The following is a 24,753-nucleotide window of genomic DNA, read 5'->3' on the forward strand; positions in this document are numbered from 1 at the left end:
TGGTCTCTTAAATACAGTTCCAAATCCCTTGATCTGATGGGATTTACTGGCCTTACCCAGAAAGCAGGGGGTGTGAAGCCAGGCAATGACCAGGGAGCAGAGGAAACTGCCTCAACTGCTCTGTATTAAGCAGGCTGGGGGGAGAGTGGGCAAAGGAGGTGGTGGCAAAAGGAACTTGCTTTCTAAAGTGCAGCCTGATGACAGATTTCTGCATAGCTGCTGTCAAGGGTGGATATGTTATAAAACAAACAAACAAAAAAAAACTTCCCTGAATGGACAGTTAATGAGGCAACCCAGTAGTTTTTGCTTGGTTTATTTTTGGCATCCCTGTGACTCAATGACAGATGTGTAACACTTCAGATTCACTTCCCTCATGCTAACATTACACCTGTGATCCCTTGTGTCCGTCCCCTATCAGCACAAGAGCAGCTAGGGCCAGGCCTGTGTTTGTGTTGCTTCCCCGAAGCTGTGCGATTAATTCTGTACTTCAGAGAATTGAGCTTCAAAAGCCTTGAGCTAAGTGACGAGGAGGCAGGGGAAGTGTGGAGCTGAGGGATTTTTTGTAACAGATTATGATTTACTTTCCTGTTCCAGCAAGTGGAAACCCACACTGCTTCCCTGTGCTGTCTGTCTCAGAAAGGTACGTGCGCTATTCTCATGAGGACAAGCTTCCATTGTCTTACTCTGGGGCAACTTCACTGCTTATAAATAGGAACAGATGCTTCACTTGGAGCAATGAAGAACAGGTGTGGAGAACGAAATTATTTCCTCCTGCTTTAGTATTGTTTCCCTTCCTTCACACTAGCTTCTCTGTGAAGATAATCCACTTCCCTGCTGCCCAGCCACTCAGGCTGGAGTGGTGGCTGTGGGGTGTGCTCCCTCCCATGTAAGCTGCCCCGGAACACCTGGATTTAACACTCCTGTTCTCCCCAGTGCCCAGCGGTACAAAACAGATGACTTTTTGCAGCTGTAAGAAGGTGGCAGTGAGGGAACCTGAGTCAGTACGCTTGATTATGCAAAAGGTGTCAAGGCACAGTCCGGTTTCCTTATGTTGGTAGATTTGCGCTACTTTCAGTGTAGATAGCTGCAGCTGCTGGCTCTGAGAGCAGCTGTGGCTTAGCTGGAAAGTGGGTGTTCATTTTCAGAGGGATTCCTGGGCTTCGGTACTGCAGTTCGTCGTCTAGTTAGAGGCTGCTTGTTTACTCAGTGTTCACCAGTACATTTTGAAATGATATAGAAATGGTCCTGCTGCGTTCTGTGTTAATGGACTTTATTCCTTCATGGGGAGCGGCTGTAATGGTCATGAGATCACACAAATAGTATTAGTGTTCTCACATACAGAAAGTGGGGAAGGTATAAATGACTGGTATGAATGTTTGTTACCAGAGGAAGACTTCAAGTTAACTTGAATTAAATAACTGCAAAATTGTAGGGACAAGACACTAAGTTGAACAATGCTATTTTATTTGGGAGATTACCCTGTTACATGACTGTTACTGTCTGTGCTTTGTGCGTACCCTTTGATCGCTTTTCTTAAACAAAACCAGAAGGCTAAAAGGACAGGCACTTAGAGCATATATGACAACCCTGTACTGCTGTAAACAGCAGGATGTTCTTCTGTCATCCTGTTCTGAAGTTAAATGCTTAATATTTCTAATACTGAAGGCGTCCTCAGTCCTCCTGATTCTGAAATGGCCTTTTGTGAAGTGAACTGTGCTATTTCTTTTTACACCACAACTGTTCTTAAAGCCAGACTCCAGTGTTTCATTACTACGTAACTTCAACTGTGCTCTTGCTTGTGCCTGATAACTTAGTTATTTCTCTGGAATTAAAAAGGAACCTACTCCATTAAAGTAAAGGTGCTGACATGCACAGGACTCGTTTGCAAGACAATACACAGGCACCCAACAGCTTAGCTTTTTAGATCTTCCAAATCAATTCTGGTACCATCCTAGAAGTGCTGTGCTTTCTAAAATGGCTGAGGTCTCAGTTCATACTTTGCTGACACTATTGCTGTTGCAGTCAGCTTTCCGAAGCTGTGGGAGGTACACTTCAATTACTTTCTTACCTGATCTGAAGTCACTCTCCTCAGCTCCACTATGCTATGACTGCCTTTGAATCCTGGTCAATAATACGCCTGTGTAGTACTTCTTGTCAAGGTCTTCATTGTGTCTGTCTTGGTATTTTCCAGCATGCAATCTTATCTCTTTTAAGAGCTATGGGAGGGAGCAATTTTTGCAGAAGTGCTTGGAAGCCTTTTTCTGTGTCCGTAGAAAATACTATCTTTACTGGTAGTTCCAGCGTGGCATATCAGAAAATGACAGAAATCATCATCTTTAGGGAAGAATAAGGAGGAAAAGCCTGCAGGCTTTTTGTATTAGGCTACACAGAAGGTAGTACAGCTTAGCTTGCCTTGCCATGAGATGCTGGGCTGCAGACAAGCAAAACATGCTGGCACTCTGGGTTAGCAAATGAGAAGTCTTGCAAGTAAGTAGATGACATTTTTAATGGGGATGGGAGGGTGTCAAATCAAGATTCATGTTCATGTTGACCAACTGATATGATAGTGAATGAGAGCTTAATCTAAGTGAGGAGAAGGAAACTGCTGTGAGCAAAGGCAGTGTGCATTTTTGAGAGCAACATGAGACCTCTTGGCTTGCACTGCTTCCAAGAAATAGTGAAGTTACTTGACATACTATTTTCTCTAAAGCTATGCTAGTGATGATTAGTACAGTGTTCACTTTTTGCATTGAAGCTTCTAGAATATGAAGAGAAGAAATAACTTTACTGATGTTGGTGGTTATTAGAAATGTTCATGGCTTGGGAGATCTGAATACTGTAATCTCTTAAAAGTCAAACTCAATGCTTCCATAAAATTATTTTCTTATTACTATGTCTGGGTACAAGACTAATGATACAAGATATCAGTTTCAATGCCCAGAAAGTTCCTTGATTAGTATTTAACTTCTGTCTATTTTGCTCATTGCCTAACTTCTGTCGTGAAGTATACAACTGTTCAATTAATACCAAAACACAGGCATCAAGATTCTTTGAGCCACTTGTAAAATTGGTACAAAGATGTGCCTTTCAAATGAATGCTTCTTTCCACAGCATGAGGCATCTTCATGAGATGTCACACCCATTGTTGGCGGCCTGCAGCTCACTGCATGAACGCTTCTGCTGAGACAAGACATTCTTATGTGAGGTACTTAAAATCAAACCAGCGTCGTCTCCAAGTTAAGTAAGGTTAGCTGAAGAAAAACAATAAAATGTTTTATTGTTCAATAAAACTACATATTAGAGCATAGCCTTGGAGTTTGATTGCAGGTAAGCTTGTAGAAAACATTTCTTCAGCCTGGAGGCATCTTTGATTTGAGATTGAGATCCTCCCGGCCTACTCCATCTCCAGTAGAAAGCTTGCAAAATTTTGGCCACCAAAGTTATCCTGTTTCAGAACTGGCACTACTCAAACCTTAATTATTTAATTTGCTTCAGTTTTGGACTCTAGAGTAGACTGCTTTTGATGTGAAGGGATAAGCTGTCTTTGCTCAAAAGGAAGTGAAGCCACAGACATCCTGGGAATAGGACCAAAACCTTAGCATCCCTTGGAGGAATGTCTTCCTCCTTACAAGTGAGATTCCCGATGGAGCACCAGGGTGCCACAGGGGCCAGCTGTTCTCTAAGGGATGGGGAGCAAGGAGATGAGGCAGCTGGCAGGGCAGGGGCCTTGGCCACCCCACAGAACCTGAGCAAGGCAAGCCCTGGGGTGGTAAGGGGTCAGGTGAGAGCCCTGTCACCATGCGCATCCTTGGTGATAAGGCAGGGTGAAGGTCTAGCTGGGAAGCCAGTCCACAGTGGTAGGGTCCATGGCTGGGCTCAGGCTGTGACAAGATCTGGAAGGGAGTAAAGGCCTGGTCAATGCCATTAAGGCCTGTTGGTGCACCTGGGGCCTTGCGGGTGCAAAAATTACTTTTCTGTCTTGGAAAGCTTTGAAATGGTTGATGTGTGTCTATGCTGGAGGATGGGGGATGTTCTCAGGGTTTCTAACAGTGAGACCTAACAACACAATGACTGAGGAATTGTTTGATGAGAAATTGAAAGGGAAGCTTTGCCACAGTGCTGACTTCCATGACCAGCAGTAATGACTTCAGAACAAGACAGCAAACAATGCAGTTGCTTGTTTAGCAGTGAATAGGAAAGTGCTTAGCAAGAGACAGCTGTAAGAAACTCATTTTACCTTTAGCTGGGTAGCAACTGCCAAGTTCCGAATTACAGATGGGAAAGGCACTGGAGATAAGAAAAAGCAAGCTTAGTGAAACGCATGATGTCCAAATGACTAACTACTGTACACTTTCAAATAGTTATCACGGTAATTTCTGCATGGCTATAGTGTATGTGAAACAGCATTGCAAAAGGATTCAGCTCCATAAGGACACAGTGAACCAAGAGTCTAGCAGTCTCTCTGGTGATAATTAGTTGTGGGTTGGACTATGCAGTGCTGTACTGAGCTTGCATTGGGACACTCCCGCCAGCTCTGTGACCTGGTGGGTAGTCATCTACCTACTACAGTCCTGTTTCAAATGAACTCTCTTGATTATCCCCCGTGTAGTACAATGAGAGATGTGTCAGAGCTGGAATAAGAATTTGGGATTCCTAATATGTAGCCTTGTGATCTCTGAAGATCTAGTGTGCTTTTTGCTTCAGTATTGCAGAATAAGTAGAAAGCGCTGGGTCCAATGGCTGAGAAGTTAGAGCTATTAGTGGAGCTGAAAGACTGCATGGATGCCCAGTGTAATTTCTGTAGGCTGCAGAAGTAGCTAGACTGACTGGAAGAATAGCTGCTTGCAGGGTATGCCTTGTCAGGGAACTGTGGAAGTTGCAAGGGTATGAAAGTACATGGAAGACAGGCACCAGAGAACTTCTGCGGGTGCACCAGATGAATGGTGACTTAAGACATCTGTTCTGGCTGAGAAAAAGCTTTGTAAGTGTTAAGACTTCAGGGCCATGGGAAGAAAATGTGAATGGGTGCAGTAGGACTGTGTATGTGTGAAGTTCCACGTGTATAACACTTTATGGGGGCATCCATATGACCTGCACTGCACTAGCAGCATGGCCTGGAGAGGTTATGGTTCAGCTCTGTTACCTGCAGGAAGCAGGGACTGCACAGGCTGTAGAGAGGAGAGTACTTCTGTAGGAGGCAGGACTTCTGACCTCCAAATGCAGGGGCTGCAGGAGGAGGAAATGGAAACCAGGTGGCTTACATGTTCCGAAGTATGCTCTTTGACCTCTGCTGCCTGCCTAAGAGGTGAACTGGGTGCTTTGTTTCCACCTTACATGTGGGACTAGTTCTTCCTAGAATTCAGTGCTGGGGCTCATTCTCCTGCCATTGGAGTAGAAGCAGCAAGGGAAGGACATCGTACTCTGCAACCTTGCTTGCTCACGTGGCAGCTGGGAATAGCTTGGCCTTTGATATCTGTATGCTATGTAACAGACACAAAGGAGAAACATAACTAGAGCTTACAGTGAGTGTGAACACAAGGCAAAAGCTGACCCATCAAAAGAGTTTGAATGTTATATTGTTGGCTAGCTCTTCCAAAGGAGCCTAATTGCTCGCATTGCTCTTCCCCACCACACCCTTAGAAATAATGCAATATTTTATTTCCAAGGACAGTGTACTTCCTTGACTTCTTGTATTCTTCAGGTTTGTCACTTTGTTTTATTACTCCTGTCACTATAATTTCTCTTGTTCCTGTTCTCGACTACAAAGTTCCAAGGAGTGTTTTGGGTTATACTCAATCGGTGCAGCCAAATCCTTATGCAGCCCCTTCTGTTAAAGTTATTGGTGCTCATTCTCACCACTTTCCAGCTTTTAACTATTCCTTGTCAGGATTACTTTTATTAGCTAAAGCTAATAAAGCTTTCCAGCAAGCATGGTTTCACTCAATCCACAACCAATGTTTTTGTTTCAGTATCTGTACTTTCCCTACTGAAAGGGCAGAGGCACTGGAAGAGAAATGCTGATGCTTTGGCTTGGTTTCAGGGCTCCTGAGCAGAAAGTCTTAACAGTGGGATTCTGCTGTATTGGTGAGAACAGGTTTTGGTATTCTGGAAGTGGGATTCCTGTCATCTATTCCTGGAGACAAAGTGCTTTTCTTACAGTGTAGACAGAAGTGCTCAGCTTCTACCTGTTCCTACATCTTGTTCTGACCTTGAACGTGTTTACTTATATTTATCTTATTGCAAGATTTTAATGATTTAATGATCTTCCTTGAGAGTAATGTAATTCTTCTAAAGCACAGCAGCACTGCAAAATAGATAGATGCATTATATACTATAAAATCTACCAATGCTAATTACTTCTGTCCAAAAGGCAGCTGAGGAAACAGCACACGAGTATTTTTGTCTCATGACTGCAGTAAAGACTGGTCAGATTGTGTCACAGTTACGTCACTTGAGATACCAAGGCTGTAGAAGACACAAGCAGTAAGTCTGAAGTTGCTGCTGAAGTGCAGAACTGTCAAGGAGAACAAAAGCTAACATATATACTAGATTCTTAAAAGAAGAGGTGCAGGTTCTTCACTGAAACTGATCTTATTTAATCAATGGGACCCCCATCCACCTACAGGTTGTTGAAAGCAATAGAAATGTCAGTTTCCTCTCTGGAAGGAAAAGCTCTTGCATCTTGGTGCACCAAGTTTGCTCCAAGGTGCCTGAAGACACGTTTATAAGTTACTGAGTTCTAAATAGGTGTTATGCTGACAGAAATTTCATGGCTGCTATCTTAGTCTCCACAGATATTGAGGTGAAGAATGTTATAGCACCACTGTACTTGGCACACCTATATTAAAACAACTCTTATCTATAGCCAATAAATGTCAATATCTTCATGACCTCCAGATTTAGACTATTGACCCTACACACCTTAACATTTAATTAAATCAATTTACTGTTGAACTTATGAGAAGTCCAAGTGACTGGGAAGATCAGACAGGGAAAGCATTATCCATTCTTGAACCTGAAGCGATAGGTGAACCCACAAAATGTCTCTGTTACAAGCTGCTCAGTTGCAGACCTCCTTTGAGCTTGGACAAATTGTAGAACATAACCTTTCAGGATTTCAACAATGTCTAATGTTTATGTGGAAATCTGTCAGACTACCATACACTGAGAAACTGGGCAGACACCTCTAGGTGTTAATATAAGTAATGCGATGTTTTGCTGTGTTGTAGACAGGTTACTTAAATAGCAGTAATCAGCCTAATCTGGCAGGCTATCACTTGATAATGCATTTTCTATACTGTCTTTTGATAGCAAGTAAGTGCAGTTACTGCATTACATATGCAAGCTTGTTTGAGCAAGGAAAATGCCACGTATTCTACAGTTGTGAACAAGATCTTTTATGTACATAAAAATAATTATTTTTAACTGCTTTGCTAACTTATTGCCAGGTTCTCCCTCTGCTGTACACTTGACAGGAATGTCTCCATAACTGTTATCTGTGCTCAGCTGCCTTGCAATTGTGCTGGGATACTGCAATTGTACATTCTCCCTTGGGAGAACTATTGCAACAGTGCTTCCTGGTCCATATCTAAGGCAAAATTAGCTTTACATAACCCTAATTGTTCAGATATTTGATTTTAAGATAGGATGTACCCTGGGTAGATATCTGGGTATTTACAATACGTGTTTTTACATATTCTTCAAAATGTGAGTTTTTGATCATAAAACCGCAGTGTCTTTCTGTTCTCATTTCCAAAGTGCCATATTGTCCCAGCTTGCAAAGACGACTGGCAGGAAATTTTCCCTTCCCGTTCAGTTTTCAGCTTTCCTTTGGCTGGAGGAGGACATAACAGGAATAGGATAATACAGTTTCTTGTACTACAGCCAGAAATTTGTGTTGGGGCAGATGAGAGCTGGGTACCATTTGCTTGTGGGGCTTGGGCAGCCTTCTAGCTGGAGGGTATTGCTGTCCAAAGGGGAGGAAGCTGTCTGAGTAGAGGTGAATGCCAGAGTGGTAGACAAACTGTGTTCTCCCTACTAAAAAAAAAAATAGGGATACAAGAGATTTGAGCACCCCATTGCCCTGGTCTGTGTTGTACGTTCCTCTTGAATGCTGCCTTCTCTCCTGTGCTGTTACTAGCTGAGGGGCATGATATTAACTTTGAATCCAAATTTAAGGGTAGCAAGAAAGTATTCCAGAGGCAGAGGCTTGAATTTGTACAGGTGTTACCATGCTAAAGCTCTAACGCTTATTTTTATGTACTTTGGGCCTCTTACAGCACAGTAGCTAGAGATATCTGGAGGACGCAGGAAGACATCCTACATGGTGCAAAGAAAGATATATACTTACTGTCAAGTCAGCTTTTCTGTACTGTCTAAGTTAGGTAATATTCATATAGTACAAACTTCTACTGGAATCTACTGGAAAACTATATTAAATTGTCTCATACTTGATTGCATCCTTTAAATCTAGACTACATTTTTTTAATGTTTAATTTAGAGTATGTCCTGCTCCTTCTTAGATATTTTTGAATTAAAGGTCAGTATTATTGCTAATGCAGGTTAGCCTTATAAAACTGAAAGGTAGCCATACTGTCTTACATGAAAGACAGTTCAGGAAGAGCTTCTGCAGCTGTGACACCAAGAAATATAGAGGGAATGGTAGGCTTAGATGAAAAATTAGACTTTTTAATCTGCTCTGTAATTTGCTGCTGGCAACAATTGGATGGGAGATAATTATTAACAAGACTAATGCAGTAAAGATTATAACTACTTGGATTTTTTCACTCTTTCCCTATCATGACAACCTTTAACCAACTTTTCTTGTTGAAGACCAGTTCAGTTAATAGGAAAGGTCCAGGAAGTATTCCAAGGCACGGTCCTGTTTCTTTTGTCAGTCCACTTCCTTCCTTATAACAAATTTTTCCAGCCTAAGGCAGAGCTCACATAAGCGTCATTCACACCACTCATGGTGTACAGTCACTTCCATGCAGCGATGGCCTGGCACAGGGACAAGGCCTCTTATTGTCGATAGTGATCTAAAATGCTGGAAACCTGATCATAGTGGCATGACAGGGTCAGAGAACAAATTACAAGTAAACATTCTTGTTTGTGTTTCCAGGGCCCTCAGTGAAAAATGTTCTCTGTATCTTCAGAGGGGTTATTAGCAGCTGCTCAGTTTCCACATCTTCAGTAGGTATCCCAGAGCTAATGAAATCCTGGTGGATCCACTGAAACAAGAAGTGCTGTAACTTTGCTAGGAAAGAGGATGGTCGTCTAAGCACTGACGATCCAACAACTGGTGCTTTGTCACTGATTTTTTTTTCCCAAGAAGGCCAAAAATTCAATGACAACAATCACATTGGCTTTGAGAGAGTCAAGAAACCTTTGTTCTGACAGGTGTGTATACCAAATATTCAAGCGGCTTCAGCTGGGGAAGTCTTTTGTGTCTGAAACTTATGTTCCTCCTAAAAAGGAGAATTTTAGCACCATGTTCAAAAATAGCTCTTCCTTGTGTCACTAGTCATAAGTTCAGGCACAAGGTAAGGAGTTCTCTTCTTGTCATGCATGTGGAAAGAGGTACTGAGAAGCAAGATCTTAAGTTGCCTTGCCTTCTCATCATGGGTCTGAAGCAGAAAAGGGTCTGGACAACAAGTTTTCATCTTTAAAGAGTTTTAAAGTCTCTCTAAATTCAGATCTAAATTCAGATGAAGGGATTTTTCTAAGCACGTTCTTTTTACTTGTTTCATCACCACCTATGATTCCACTATGCTTTACCTTGGTGATAAATTTTCCTTCTATCTCTTAACCTCTGACCCTTAAAAACAGGTTTTGTTAGTCTTATGAGGTTTTTAAGATTCAAAGGTTTGAGTAGTTATCAAAACACTCCATCCTTGCAACAAACTCTATAAGCAGGCCCTTTTTAATATGACCTTAATCAGGAAACTTCAGAGAGTATAGTATTAATCACAGGCCAGCTAATGTTGGTGTGTTTCTAAGGAGCTCTCAGCCTTCAGGCTGGGACAGGATGTGTAATTCTTCCTATTCTCACTAATAATGGTGACCCAGTTAGGTTATTTGAGAAGGGGGTTTGTTGCTACCTCAGTAGTATCTACTTAGGGTAGTAGATATGGTGGTCTGATTTCTTGATGTGACAGAATATTTTACTACTTGGAAATAGGACTTCATCAAAACAAAAAATGGGAGTAGACCAGAAGCTTTTTATTGTTGAAATGCCAGGAATCCTTCGTTCTGCCAAGGGGCCTGACAGGTTCTTGTGTATCCCCTGTAATTGTTAGCTGAAGCTGGTTTGACACTGGGTTCCCTGACAGCGCAGAGGCAGAAGTGGTTAATGCTGTGTCCACTACTAATCTACACCTGATGCTCATGTATTAAATGAGCATCTGAAAGGTCTGTTATTGTAATAATAGAAGCACTATTTCTAACACTCAGTGTGTGGAGTTCGTCACCTTCTCTTGTGAACTGGTCTTCAGGCTCCCATGAAGACAGCAAGCCTCGTTAATCTGCAGCCACACAAAAGAGATGAGAATTTTCCTAAAATGGTCCAGAAAACACAAGATGCTGTTGTCACAGATAATGTTTTCCTTCAGACTGACAGCAAGCATGGCCTCAGGTAACCCAGTCTGGTGTACAGTGGTGGTGACACTGACATTTTCTGACAGTCTGTAGGGCAACATATAGCTATGGGAGCGCTTGTGGATGCAGCCAGCTTCCTGGAGGCAGATTAATAAGAGTGATTAGCAATAATTCTTGTGGCCACAATTAAGAAGGAAGGCACTGAGGTTTTTCCTTACTGCTCTTGCAGAACAGAACTGTCAGATATTTTATGGTCAGTACGCTTCTAATTGTACGTATCTTGCTATAATTATAACATAAATATTCCCACATGAATATTTAGGAAACGGCTTTCCTGTGGTATTGTACGGCATTTACATAATTATCACTGCAATTCTTGGCAGATTCAAACTGTCGAGTGTATTTACATTGCAGTGGAAAAGTATTTACTGATCCATACAAATGTTACATTTGCATCTGTAACAAAATACATACCTCGTCAGTTTGCTAATGAGCAAAATTATACATCTGGTTAAAGGAACTTTATCAGAGGCAGAGTTGGCATTTCCCATTTACCATTACTATATGGATACACTTCTTTCCCCCCTGGAATTTCAGTCAACTGTGAGAACATGTTATCGAGGAAATAAAGTGGTGCCAGAATTTATATGAAGTATTAAACTCCAGGCTTCTGAGCTGTTGACTTATAATAGTCACTGCCTCATTTGGCTGGCCAACTAACAAGCACAGCACTAATATTGGATTCAGAACTAGGGGAACAAAATCAATGGAACGTTGTCCTGGCCTTTAAAGGACTGAACATTTGGGGCCTCAGTACCAGTGGGGAGGTGCCGAGTGCCTGACAGTTTGGTACCAGAGCACTCAGCTCACTGTTGCAACTACTAAATCCCTGACTGATGGAACTGGGTGCAAACCTGCAAGCAGGCTGTGCAAAGCCCCTCAGGTCCAGTTACTGAATGAACCAGCACTGCTCCGAAGCTGGCTTTGAGGGACTGTAACCTCAAACCTGGCAAATATGGTAGAGCACGAGTCCAGCTAGGTTTGGTATGTCTGGTTTGGAGCTGGCTGTGCTAGCTCTCAGCTCGTTGCGTGCAGAGCAATTCAGCGTCTTTGCCCTGTGTTTGTGTTAAGTGAATGCAAGAGGAATCCAAAGGACTTGGCTCCCTATCAGCCTAAACAGGGGACTTCTGGCTGCAACTCAGCGTTGTTCTGCTAGGTGCAGAAGAAAAATGATGCACTCTAGGACTGTTCATGCTAATTCCTCTGCTTTCTTTTACAATGCAGAAGTGTAAAGTGTTTGAATATTAGGGGGTCAGGTTCCAGCTACCATGGGGCTGCAATAGAAAAGACAAATGCTTTAAGATACATCAGGTTCTTTGTCTTTGGACATTTCCAGGTGTGTGTGTGTGAAATTCTGGACTTGTCCCTTGAATTAGAAAAGCTACAGGTTTACTTGTCATACAACTGAACTTGACATTCCTGTTAGCAGGAGCTGGGCTGCTACTGCATCAATATCTGTGAGACCTGAAATAAAACCAGCACTGCATCCACCTGAACCGATGACCCTGCTTAGTCCCAGACTTCTTGCTTTACTGATTGTCTTAAGACATTTATATGATGATTCTAGTTGGATAGGTCAAAGATAGTTATCAAAATGTCTTGTCCTACTGATATGGGAAGTGTGACAGAAATCGGGTACGAATGCTTCTTTGACATTAAGCTGCCTGAGGAAAAACATACTTTAGATCTAGGGTTTTACTTTATACCACTGTCTGCAGTAGACTGAGGTGTTTGATCATTTCAGTTTCACTCTCTACAATTTAAAACAATGCTTGTAAGTATTTTTCCACATTCCTAACACTGGTCTTCAAACTAACAACAAACTTAAAATGTCCAAGAATTGAATAACTGAAGAATGCTCTTCTATTAGAGAAGGATGAAGCTGCTTCTTGACCCCAAACTCTCAAGTTCCTTCTGTGGCTCTTCCCTTTAATAAATGCAGTTGCTTTATTCAAGCCATTAAAAGCCTGAATGAATAATTAGAGCTTTTCTACACAGGAATTAATTATGTTTATCTTTTTTAATCTATGGAGAATCGCAGAATTTTCTTCCTGTCTTGGGTAACCAGGCTTTTAAATACTCTTGATACTTGCACACTACTCCACTATGTATGTGTATATATATATATTTACTTTTAAATTGTGTCCATGCAATTGTGTATAATAGGAATTGTCTCTGAAACATTTCTCTGGGGTTAATACTTTTCATCTGTGGGCATATTCACGTGAGGAGCCTATTTTATTGATGTTTTAAAACAAAAGTTCTTCCTTCAGAACTCTTTTTTTAATACAGGTGCTATTTATGTCTGTATTTGCCAGTGGCCTTAGGTTTATGTAATTTGGATGTGTGTTTAAGTTAGATTGACCTAACCTTTATGATCTTGATCTGAGTTTATGAAATTTTAAGGGGGACTCAGTGTTTTGGTTTGTCCTCTGAAACCCTGTGGTTAAGTCTCCTCTGCGTTTCCTCCCCTTTTTATAAAAATGTCATATTTCACTTATCTGTTTAACAAATGGGAACACATCTTTGGCGTTTCAGGTGTTTTTTCTTTTACATCAGTGTCTTGGGGCTTTGGGGAAGGCCTTTTCTAAAATCTGCCCCACACGATTTTGTGCTGAGCACGTTCTGTAGACTCTCTGGCTCACAGGCTACAGGGCCACTGAGGTAGAGTATCCACATATACAACTTTTCTGATTGGCATATGAAGCTAGAGATGAAGTGTAACGATGAGCTCTGCACAGCAGGCTGTCTGCAAAGGTTGACAATTGTCTTTGGTATTTGGGTGGGAGGCTGAGCGTGACCTGAGGACAGATGAGATGTGGCAGGGCACAGACATAGGTGCACACAGTAAGTTTGTCAAAAACATGTAGCTGTTGCTGTCTGAAACCTTTGAAGTAAACCTCTTCTGATTTGGTTGTGCTTGATTTATATTATAGCAGTCTAAGGACACGGAAGAAGAATTTCAGGTGTTCAGGGCTTTTCTTATGATCCTGAACTACAATCCTACAGTGATATGCTATTGAAGAAATTTTAGGAGTCAAAATCCTTGACTTTCTTTTACTTAGTTTTTCTTTTGGTTCATGTTCAGGGTTGATATTAATTCCACCCAGTGTCTAGACCCCAAAACAGTAGATATGGGATGAAGCTAAATTTTAAGAGGAGGAAAGTAGAAAGTAATTTCAGAAAACCCATGTTCGAGAATTAAATTGCTCACCCGTGTTCTGGGAAATGAAGTTATGCTAAGGTTACAGAGCGAGGTTTGGCTTAATTGACTGTGTTCTAATTTTCCCTCACCCTTTGGTTGTAGAAATCTGACTCAGTTTGGATGCTTACAACATCAAGCCAGGCATGGTCTGCAGTATGAGAGCAGTGAAAGCTTGCTAACGGAGCCATGTGGTGTGCAGAACTGTGTGTATATTGTTTTTGTCCCTCTTAACCAGAGTTACAAACAACCAGGCTGCGTGCAGTTCTTTTTAGGAAATATGGTTGAACATCCTTAGGTGGATGTTTTTTCCTTTCCCATTAGTTGTTTGAACGACACATTTGAAGAATTGAATGGCATCGAAGTATAGGTAAGGTCTATACTGAAAAACATATAAGCTTCTAAGTTCAATTATCCTTTTCCTCCTTTCTGAAGTAACTTATTTTTTTCCGGATAAGTTCATATTTTTTCAAGAAGGGCTAATTGTAGAAAACCAAGAGCTCAAGCTTAGATTACTAATACACTATTATGCTTGAGATGCTGTTGTACTAATAAATTATTTCTAAGTATTTTGACAAAAATATTTAGAAATAGAAATACTATGTTGCAGTCATAATAAATGAACGTAAATCTGGAGATGTGCAATCTTCTGAGTTTTCAAGTTAATGTCGTATGCATGTGCATGTAACACTTTTTGTTAGTGTTCAGAGGGATTCTAACTCTAACTTGTGGTACAAAATAGCAAACTTCTACAAAAATTTGTCAGGGAGCAGCCTATACAAGTGTCTCAAGCATCCTGAAGTAGTTCAAATTTGTTTACAAAATCCCTAACTACAGAAAATGCAAGAACAAAATGATCTGAAAGTAGCAAGTAATGACTTTGAGCTTAAGTCCAATGATTATTATGCCTCTGTCAATGAATGAAATGCATATAATCTTCTGAAAGTGGAGCAATTAAATCTTACATCATGGAGCACGTTCAGTTACCATTGTCAATTAATTCCACAGCATCTTTCTCACTGCTGCTTAATTTCATGAAGGCAGTTATTTAAGTTTCCTAGCTTCTCAGCTGTTCAAAGTACTCAATGGAAACAGCAGACATAGTTATTTCTTCATTTTATTGCAATAAGCCGGCCATGTACCCCAAAGACAAGCAGGTTCAATCACCTTTTCAACAGGATGAAAAAACTTTCCCACTTGTTGGAGCACGTGGGAGTACAGCAGTATACTAGCACGAGAACAAATCCCGTATTGTCAGTGTGTGCTGCAGGAGTGCAGTGCATGGCCACTCTGCTGCCTGGAAGGAAAGCAATTAATGCCTTCATAATCTCACACTTCTTACTGCTTTTATTTTTTACAGCAGCCAAAATTATGACTGGGATGTTATTGTGATGAAATCATGCAGGCATAATATGGCTATGCAGTAATACGATATTTACAAGGTAATTCAGGCCCTGCTGATGAATTACTAATTTAAAATGTCAGCAGGAATGCACCCCTGCTGTGAGGTGGGGGCCACCTCTTGCATATGTTGCTGCATTAAATTTAGTTTTCTCCTCTCCCTGCCTCCCTCTAAAATGGCAGGATGCCTTTGAATTCCCCTCAAATAGGCATTGCGATGAAGACTTGGAGGTGAACGTTGCTGGGTTTTGTTTCTTGAGGCCTGGAGAGCACTGGAGCACCAGCCATCCTTCCTTCAAATGCAGCCAGTAGCTTTAAAGTGCTGCCCAAGGTGACGCTGCTGGACCTCAGCACTGGGGACTGCGCCAAGTGGGACATGCTGAACTACTGTCACCCTGGCCCTTCTGCCAGCTCCTGAGCCTCCAGGCATTGTGGTGGGCTGGGAATGGCAGGTCTTCTGCCCTCTCTCCCCTCGCTGACTGCTCGTCCTCTCTTGCTTCCTATGCACACAGCACCTGGAGCCTTCCACAGCCTGAACTTCTGCTTCTCCATGGCAAAGCCCATGGCACAGGCAGCCTCACAGCTGCTGCTTAAGAAAAGCAGCTGCTTGGTGCAGTGTGAGCCCTGCTATGGCAGTGTGGATGTGCACCAAGTGCAAGAGATCCCACAAAGTGGGACCAAGACTGGGAAAGGCGCACATGCGTTTATACAAAGGCTACAACTTACCCTAATGCAGTCCGAAACTGACTCTGTGCTGTCATCGCTTTGGGTTATTCAAGAGTGTTCTCCACATGTGGATATTTCTATGTTCTTGTCAGGGCTGTGAAAATCTGGATGTCCTTCTCAGCTACTACAATCCCAGCTACTGAGATGTGCTTGCTGCTAAACGCTTCCTCACAGGCAGCGAAGCTAGCTTTGTCCGAACTTGCTCTCTGGAGATGTCAAATTCTTCCAGAGTGCATTTGTCAAATCCGTTACAGACTCTGCATTACATGTGCAGGCGTATGTGTGCTTCTGTCCTGACATGGACTGACTTTGACCTGCAAGTGGCAGTATATGGCTTAAAATGCTTCTCTTCCTTGGCGCTCTCTCCTCTGGCTCAATGACATCCGGAGGCGAGGATAATCGGAGCTCTGACTGCATCCTACTTGCTACCAGAGTCAGTCTCAGATAATCTTCTTGTCTGAACGGTGTCATACAGCTTCCTATTATTCCTAATACTGCTCAAGCGTAGGAAAAGACTTTGAATTGCTTTCTTTTCTCAAGTTGTTTTAAAGCTGATTTACATAGCAGTCAGACTTCTTTCTGCATCTTTTGAAGACTTTCATTTACCTGTGTGAACTTAGCTATGCAGTACTACTTCAAACTGCTATAATGCCTGGGTCTCACCATAAATAGGCATTGACAAATAAGTACATTCAGGCGACAAAAAACTTAATTTGCACATGTGATATCCTTTGCAAAGCTGATGTTAACTTTTTTTGTTAGGAGAATAAATTTTTTGCAACACCTTTAACACATTTCTAATGCTTCCCAAGTCCCTCTGCTGACCCATCTTGACTGTGACATGATTTAATGATTTAAGGTGTTGGTGTCACTGCCTTCTCCAGCTCCCAAGGTTGCTTATTCCCCATGGGGGCAGCCCCATCTTCAGGCAGGACAAATAGATGACTGCCCAAATTGCCAGAAGGGATAAATACTTGTACGGTGGATTCTGCCAAAGATTTCTTATCTTGTGTGCCAATGATTTCTTATCTTGTGCCAGTGATGTGGTTCAAGTTCACCTGTGCAAAGGTCAAGAACAGAAGATTGGCTTTCTCAGCTTCCTCAGCCTGGTTTGTTTATATGTTGGTTCTCACCGAAGCTTGAAAAATAGCCAGTGACCCCCTACAAACTTGTGTTTTGCAGATGGAGTGAGGAGGTGTAGGTTACACATCCTGGCTCTTGTTCTGCTGTCTCACCATGAGTCCCCCTAGGACTGAACGGCAATCATAAGCAGTGCTCTTTTGTTTCCCATCCTCCCTCTGTTTTACCGTGTAAAGGTGCCATGCTTCAGCCTTGTCAGCTGCAAGCCTGGTGCTTTTTCACAGTCTTTAAAAATAAATCTTAAAAGAAACTCTTCTGTTCTGTTTGGCTATAAAGGACACAAAGTTTCATATATAGCACATCATGCATAAAAATAATTGCTGCAACTGCAGTGTACAAGTACTTATTGTTCTGAGGTAAAATCAAGAAGTGTCACAAGTGAAAAATATTGCTCTGGGAACAGAAGTCCTTGCTTTAAGGAGTAGAGGAAAACAGCTATATCAGTGGAAAGCCAGAACACAGAGGGTTTTATATATGTCAGCCTTTTTATGGTACTCATCAGAATCCCTTCAGTACCTCATAAATATGAATTAATTTATGCTCATAACTCTTCTGTGAGGTATGGAAATATCCTTCTCTTCTGTTCAGAGAAGGAAAATGGGCCAAGGAAGGATCAAATGATTTGCCCAATGTTACAAAGATGACCTGTAGTAGAGCAGAATATAAATGCAGATTTCAGGAGGCCCAGGCCACTTTTGGCCTCAAAACAGTCTTTGTTTTCATGATGGTTGTTGGTATCTGTCATGCAGGGAGGGGGAAGGCCCCACTTTCAGGAGGATACAGGCAGGTTTTGAATGAACCATGGTGACGAAGATGAATTGCTACATCTGGAATCTCCGAGATTTGGAGGTGTTTGTATGCTAGCAATGCCTCAGTGGGGTAACTTCAGATTCAGCTGTGTTCGCAAGGTAACAAGATTTTGAAAAGTAAATTACAATATTCCATAAATAATAGGAATTACAAATGAAGAAGGAAATCACAAGCTTAGGGTTTTTTTAGGCTTTTCAAATGTACATCTGAACTTCAAAGCGTTTGAGAATGCTCTATTTTTAGCACTGTGGGTCTTCATCTCCCGTCAGTTTTATGGTCCTCTATTTTGGAGATGATGTAAAATGCATTCTTCACTCAATTTGCTGACGGCTCCATTCCTGTGCTGGTCCTGCCTAAACCTTCATGCTCTGAGCACAGCAAGGATGACCCCGAAGTGTTGAGATTTGCAGGATTACTAATGATTTGCAGAATTACTAATGTTTCTGGTTTAACTTTCTCCAGGCACACCAAATGTTTTCAAGTGAGGGAAGACCTACCTTGTGCTGGGTAGAAAGCAGCTGATGACAGACAGTCTTGAGTTATCAATGCACCGTCAGTGCTCTGAGGGCAATTAGACACAGCTCTGGGGACAGGGAAGATGTTTTGGAAGGTGCCTTGTGCCACCTGCAAAGCCAGTGGTACAGCCCTGAACTTTTACAGTAAGCAACCGGCCAGTATCAGGGTGCTAGCACAGCCTGGAAGAAGCTCAGTGTGCATCCAGTTGTGTGATGATTAAATACAGTGTATCTCAGTATATCCCCTTGGAAATAGCTTTAAAACGAGACCCTGTGCTTGCTGGCCTGTTTCCTGAGCATTTCTTTCACTTTGAACTTTTTCTACCCCTTCTCTATCACAATGTTAAATCCTGTTCCTTTGCCCAGTTTCCTAACTGGAAAGTGGGTCTTGAGACCCTGTGTAGGGCTTCTGAGCTGGTTGCTTTCACCTCAGCCCCACCTCTTTGGTGTCCTAATCTGGAACGTAATGATTTAGTTTTAAGACTTCTGGGATGTACGCCCCTGTAAGGAGGAAGCCCTCAGGGTGATATCGCCGTGGAAATTAAGTTGCTGGAAAGGTGGGGGAGAACATATGTATGTGTTACAGTGACCGGTGATGTCTGCGAGCAAGGGGGCGAATGTCATACCTGCAGAGTTGGTGTCACCATAACAAAACACTTCCTCCCGTAGGCCCTGTCCCCCACGGGGAGGTGCTGCGGGAATTCACCCCTCCAGCCCGTTGCAGGGCTCACGAGCGGTCCCTGTACAGCTGCACCCAGCGGTGCTGCCCGAGCACGGCTGAAACAAGCCTCAGCTGCTACATGCTTCCTTCTCTGACCCTTTCTCCCAGGCATGTGTGCTATGTCACATCACACAACGCCCCGTTTGATGCTCCCTGCATAAAAGCTTTTGCTTTCTGTCACCCAGAGTGATGATAGCCTACAGGTACTTCTCGCGTGTGTCTGTGTGTGGCGAGAGGCTGAGAGATTAGGAAATCTAACAGAGCTGCCTGTTGTCCCGCAGTAACACGGAGCAAAGCCGTGCGGTGTCTGCTTGTTTCTGCACCCAGCCTACTGTTATCTGTCAGTCCAGGAGGCAGAAGGTACATTTTTAAAGTACTTTTTTCCACTGAAACCTGACAATCCAGGCTCCTGCTTGAAGATGGGGTTGCTGTGCTCAGCACCCAAGCAGAAACCTGTTTGGAAAACACGAGGCATGGGGGCATCTGGCTGATTTCTTGCGGCACCAATTACTCGGAACTCATAATAATTATGTAAGGAGCGGGGTAGTTCTAATCCCACTGTGCCTTGGCTTTTTTCTCTGACCATCTGCGAACAGAAGTGTCTCTGCCCTTGGCACCAAGCGAGGGAGGATTTATCAGGCGGTGGAGAATACACAAAATGGCCCAAGAATGGGGAGAAGGGAATAAAGGCTCTCTGCTGTCGGCATCTGTGGGGGGGGCGGGAGGAGAAATCCACCTTCTCCCAGGGCAAGAAGATTGTGGGCACAATGAGCTGTCGGCTTTCCCTTTCTAGAGCGTGACCAGCCTGGAGGAATAAACTCTTAAGGAGTCTTAATGACATCTAAAGTTGCAAGGGCAAAGTGGAAACGGAAGAAGAAAAATTAGGTGGAGAGAAAGAGGAAAATGTGTTCAAACAATGTGGAGCTTAGCAGACATCTACATGATGGAAAGAGGAAATTAATGAAAGATATGCAAACAAAATAAATGAGGAAGAAAAGGCTCATGATAGGCCTGTAAAGAAGCGTGAAACCAGAAAATCAGTGCCTCCCTTAAATGTTTTTGGAAGCTTTCTTGTCTTAATTCAGTTCCATATGCTTTGTGCTGATCCCATCTTTAGAGCTGATGGCTTATGCCTTTCTACCAAGCGTTTTTTCTCAGCTGTGCTAACAAGTTTTTTTTTTAAGGCAGGAATGCAGTGCTGTGTTTAACACAGAAAATGGAAAGGCCTGCTTTAAAGACTCCAGATCTTCTTGAGACTCCTGCCTTTGAAAAGCCGTTTGTTCCAAGATACAGACTATCGAAGGACAATAAACTAAGGCCAACTGTTTGCTGTTTGTGGCAGGTTTTATAGCCACGAGTAGATATCGGCCTATTTGCTGAGAAGCAAGAACTGTTGCTCAGGCTCTTTTTCAGCAAAAATGGGCTTCCTTACAGTTTGTGCCACAGCGCTGCCCTGCAAAAGGCATAAATAAAAACTGGGCAGTAACAGATACGCTCTACGTGCTTTTTTAAAAAGTCTTAAATTCTGCTTTAAAGCTCTTCTGAGCATCCCGTGTGTATATCCAAATACAGAGGAAGCATTTGAAACGCAGCAGACTGAAGTGCCTTACCACTGACGCTAAATTTACAGTCAAGGAAGATACAAGCATGCTGTGTATGTATGTCTGCTGTCAATTTGGCATCTGCTGACGTATTTTTCTGACTTCTTTCTTCTTTTGAGCTCCGAACCATCGCTCCCCCACATTGCAAGTGACAACTTAAACACCGAGGATCCTGTCTGTGCTCCTAAATAAGCACAGGCCCTGTTTCCATTTCCCTACCGCTGCTAAATTCAGTGGGATACATTTCAGAAGAGGATAGCTCTCCCAGCTGCAGCCTGCAACCTGACTCCACGAAAAGCTCTGCTATCGAACCTGAGCATGCCTAAACTGGTACCTCTGACTGTTTAAATGCAGGGTAGGATTTTTGACTGGATGGATAAAAGTTTTTAAAGAAGCAGGTGGAAACATGACAAAGTAGGAAAATTGTTTAACAATTTTCTTTCAGGGTTTAGGGTCAAATCCTCCTACCCTTGCTTCTGCTGAGCAACACCAATTAGCTTCCCTGGTGTTCCCCTAGCAGTGTATGAGGAGAAAGTGAGGATGTAAAAGTCACGCTGCTACATCGTTTTGCACTAAGAGGTGCTGCTTCAGCACGAACAACGACAGCAAGTTGTAAAATCTTGTGTCTCTTCTGATGCTGGGAACCCTGAGATGACACAGCATCAGGCCAACCTGTGCCTAGGGCCCAGCATGCTGCGTGGACTTCCCAGTTGGGATGAGGTTTGCCTGCGCTCTGTGCTTCAGAGTTTTTACAGGACTTTCTTAGAAGTAACACATGCAGCTTCCTTTGAAGGTAGAGCCAATGATGTGCTGGTGGCATCATGACCGGTGCCATCTTCAGGCTTTTCCCTTGTCCTTAACTGATTGTATTTAAGTGTAAGGGACATGTGCAGGACATCACAAATCTGAAGTCCAAGCAATACATCCTCAGATCTACTGTTAACACAAATCGCAATCCCCTCAATGTACCATAGGCTGGTTAGGACAGCTATATATGTTCAGCAGTCCTAAGCAGATGCAAGACATGCCCAGGGGGAAGTCATATCCAATTCTGGACAAAATTTGTAAGTGGCTTAGCTTTTGTGGAGTCTTCTGGGTAAAGAGCTGCAATTGCAAGAGGAGTATTTTCCCATCCTTCACTCTAGCTGTGTGTTGGTGAGAAGTCCCATTTGGCCAAAAATATGAAATGCAAAACATCCTGTTGGTCTCTTTTTTTCTCTCCCACTGCTGTGCAAGCACCCATCATAAGGCTAAAATCTGGGCTGCGCCGAGGCAGGTGGTAAAATGCCTATTGACTTTAACAGAGTCTGGGTTATACTTCAAAAATAAACTGCACAGCTATGCAATAAACGAATTCAATGTCCCAGATGCAAACTTGTAAACTGGTTTAAATTTGCATTACTCTGCATTTATAGCAATACTATGGGAGTACAAATTATTCCAGTGTTTCCTATATATTGTTGATAAACAGACGCCAAACTAAATCCACCTAAACCCCAGAACTAGGTGCACGCAATTCAATTATCAATTGTGTGCAAAATGTGTAAGCTGCCAGAAGTAGCTTCAACCAAATGTGTGCCCAGAGGCTCAGTAATGGATACAGTGTTTTGATTCCTAGTTTGGTTCTGCAGCACTGCCTATGCTTTCCTTACGCGTACATCCTTGACTTACATTCCTGCATAATTGTAGGCTCATTTCTTTGTTCCTAAAATACTTAGGAGGGAAAGTAAAGGGAAAAGTAAAATCATTGTCTAATTTTGTATGAGCAGAAGGTTTTTTGGCATAGATCTACAGTGAAACAGGCATTATTGACAGCTTTGTCAAATTTCCCATATGGACAGTTTATCCTGATTTCCAGGCAGTTACAAATAATGGGAATGAAAGATCTCTGCAGCTTGTCTGACAAGGCTGAAACAAGAAACATGTATATGGCTTACTTTGGAGAGCTTATAATTTATGGGGCCATTGTCTTGCTTTCCCAAGGAACTGACAGGTTTTCTTTCACCGCAAACCAGCTCAGGCTGATTTGGGACCACCACAAAGTGACTTTCATGAATGAGCACATGGTGCAGCCCAAGGAAAGCTTGCAATGTCAGGGAGGATGGAGCAAAGCTTTATGTTCAGAATGTGTTCAACACAGTCTTTCACCTGGTTTTGCTGTCCTACAGTCTCATTTTCAATGCACAGTAAAAGCGGCTCTAAGGAAAGGGAAGCTTGCCAGCTCGACTAGACATCTTTTATATGGTGAAGATGGCTGTGGCAGTGAAAATCTGTTTATTAAAATCTCTGAGTGTGTGTAATTATAGAGTACTGTGTGATGAATAAAGATGAAGTTGGGCACAAAGTAAATGGTCTTTTAGAGACTTTGCGTCTGCAGTAACTGTTAGATTCCTGGAAAGCTTCCTGGCTCACATGGATAATATATGAACAAAATGGACTTCCATTGATGACAAAAAAAATGGCAAAATTACACATGACCGAATCCAATGAACATATTCACCAGAGTGATTATTACTATTACTTTTGTGTGATGAGGTATGCATCATGTATTTTTTGTTTGCACTTCTCTGCTAGTGAACTCAATAGGGGCAGGAACAAGAATCTGCTGATAACTGATCTGTGTTGTAATTGTGTTGGGTCTGGTTTATGTCTAATGATAAGATTCCTGTGTTTATGTAATTCAGACACCTGAAAAGAAAAATGGGAGTTTGGAGCTGCAAGAACTGAGATTTGCACAAGAAGGGAGTTTCACTTTCTGCTGATTCATAGAAAATAATAGGGATGAGGGTTGAGAGGTTATCTAGTCCATCCTCCTAAATCAGTGTGAGCCCAATGTGTTTTGCCCAGCTGCTGTGGATTTGGGAGCAAATGAAGAGCATTTGCATACTCAGAGGCCGCTAACATGGCCCTTCTTCAGTGCTCTCCTTTCAGGCTGCTGCAGTGGTCTCTTCTACACCGGCCCTCTTAAGTTTTCCTTCTTCCTCTATAATGTTTATTTAGGGAGAAAAAGGTCTAAAAATACCTTCTGTCCCTGGAAAAAAAAAAATCCACTGTTGATGTTTTCACTGAAAACTGATGCAAAATCTTAGATTTCTGCATCTTTAGTCAGTAAGTTTACACCTGGATATTGGACCGGTGTGTTTATGGAATGTCACAACTCAGTGCCCTTGCTAGTTGTCTTTAAGATTAGCTGTTTTTTGCTACAATAACTGGGTGTGTTTTTTTGTTTTTTTGTTTTTAATCTTCATTTGACAAACAAGTTCTCAGTGAAGCTCAAGCTCATGCCTCACTAGTGTAAGAATAGAATAGTTCAGTTGGAAGGGACCTTCAGAGATCATCTAGTCCAAATGCAAAATGCAAGGGTACCTTGCAAGCTTTAGACCATGTTAGAAAGGCCCACCTCCCAATGATATCAGTATGATGTGTTTGCTGATTGTCAGGAACGTTCTCTCTGGAAGAAAAGCTCTGAAGTAGTAATGTTTGCTGCTTAATTTTAGAGAGATGTTTGAAGCATGTAGGTCAGGTGTAGACGAATAAGATGAGACGTTCTCTTGCATTTCTCTCTGACTAGACACATTTTGTCTATTGTTTTTTCTGAAAGAAATTTTGCAAATCAAGCAACTGTAAAAAACTTAATCTTATTTTCCAGGTAGCTGTATCCCTTCTAGACCTATTACAATTGGGCTGAATCAATTGAGTTGCTGTAATTAATAGTCTGAAATTACCCCATGTTCATGATACTGCTCATTTCTTTGCTTCACCTCTCAACTGGCCTCGTATTGGAGATATCTATCTTGTCTGTGTAGGTATGACACCATCAGAAGCAGTTGTTCACCAACACAAAATATGATTTATTTTGAACTGGAACTCCTAGAAAATTCTATGAAAACTAAAAACAGCTCTAGTAAATAACAGTAATATTTCCTTTTATACCTGTAGTCAAGGTCTCCTCTTACTCCTTACAAACCTCCTCTTGGAGCT

The 24,753-nt window shown here is 42.2% G+C and overlaps 1 long non-coding RNA gene across 7 annotated transcripts in view; it reads left to right on the plus strand.

The window, feature by feature from the left end:
* LOC310899070 overlaps positions 1–24,753 on the plus strand; it is a 52,035-nt gene that overhangs the window by 6,319 nt on the left and 20,963 nt on the right. The window contains exons 3-6 of one of the 7 annotated variants that reach the window (XR_014583967.1): positions 15,219–15,300; positions 15,443–18,033; positions 19,453–19,531; positions 20,356–22,767. The exons of 2 other annotated variants lie outside the window; for them this stretch is intronic. This is a non-coding gene — a long non-coding RNA (uncharacterized lncRNA). Of the gene's footprint in view, positions 1–3,111; positions 3,206–15,218; positions 15,301–15,442; positions 18,034–19,452; positions 19,532–20,355; positions 22,768–24,753 lie in introns of those variants that run through there. 4 more of the 7 variants (XR_014583968.1, XR_014583964.1, XR_014583965.1 and 1 more) reach the window with 4 other exon arrangements.

This window comes from Anser anser (genome assembly GCF_964211835.1).
Source record: "Anser anser genome assembly, chromosome: 4".
NCBI lineage: Eukaryota > Metazoa > Chordata > Aves > Anseriformes > Anatidae > Anser > Anser anser.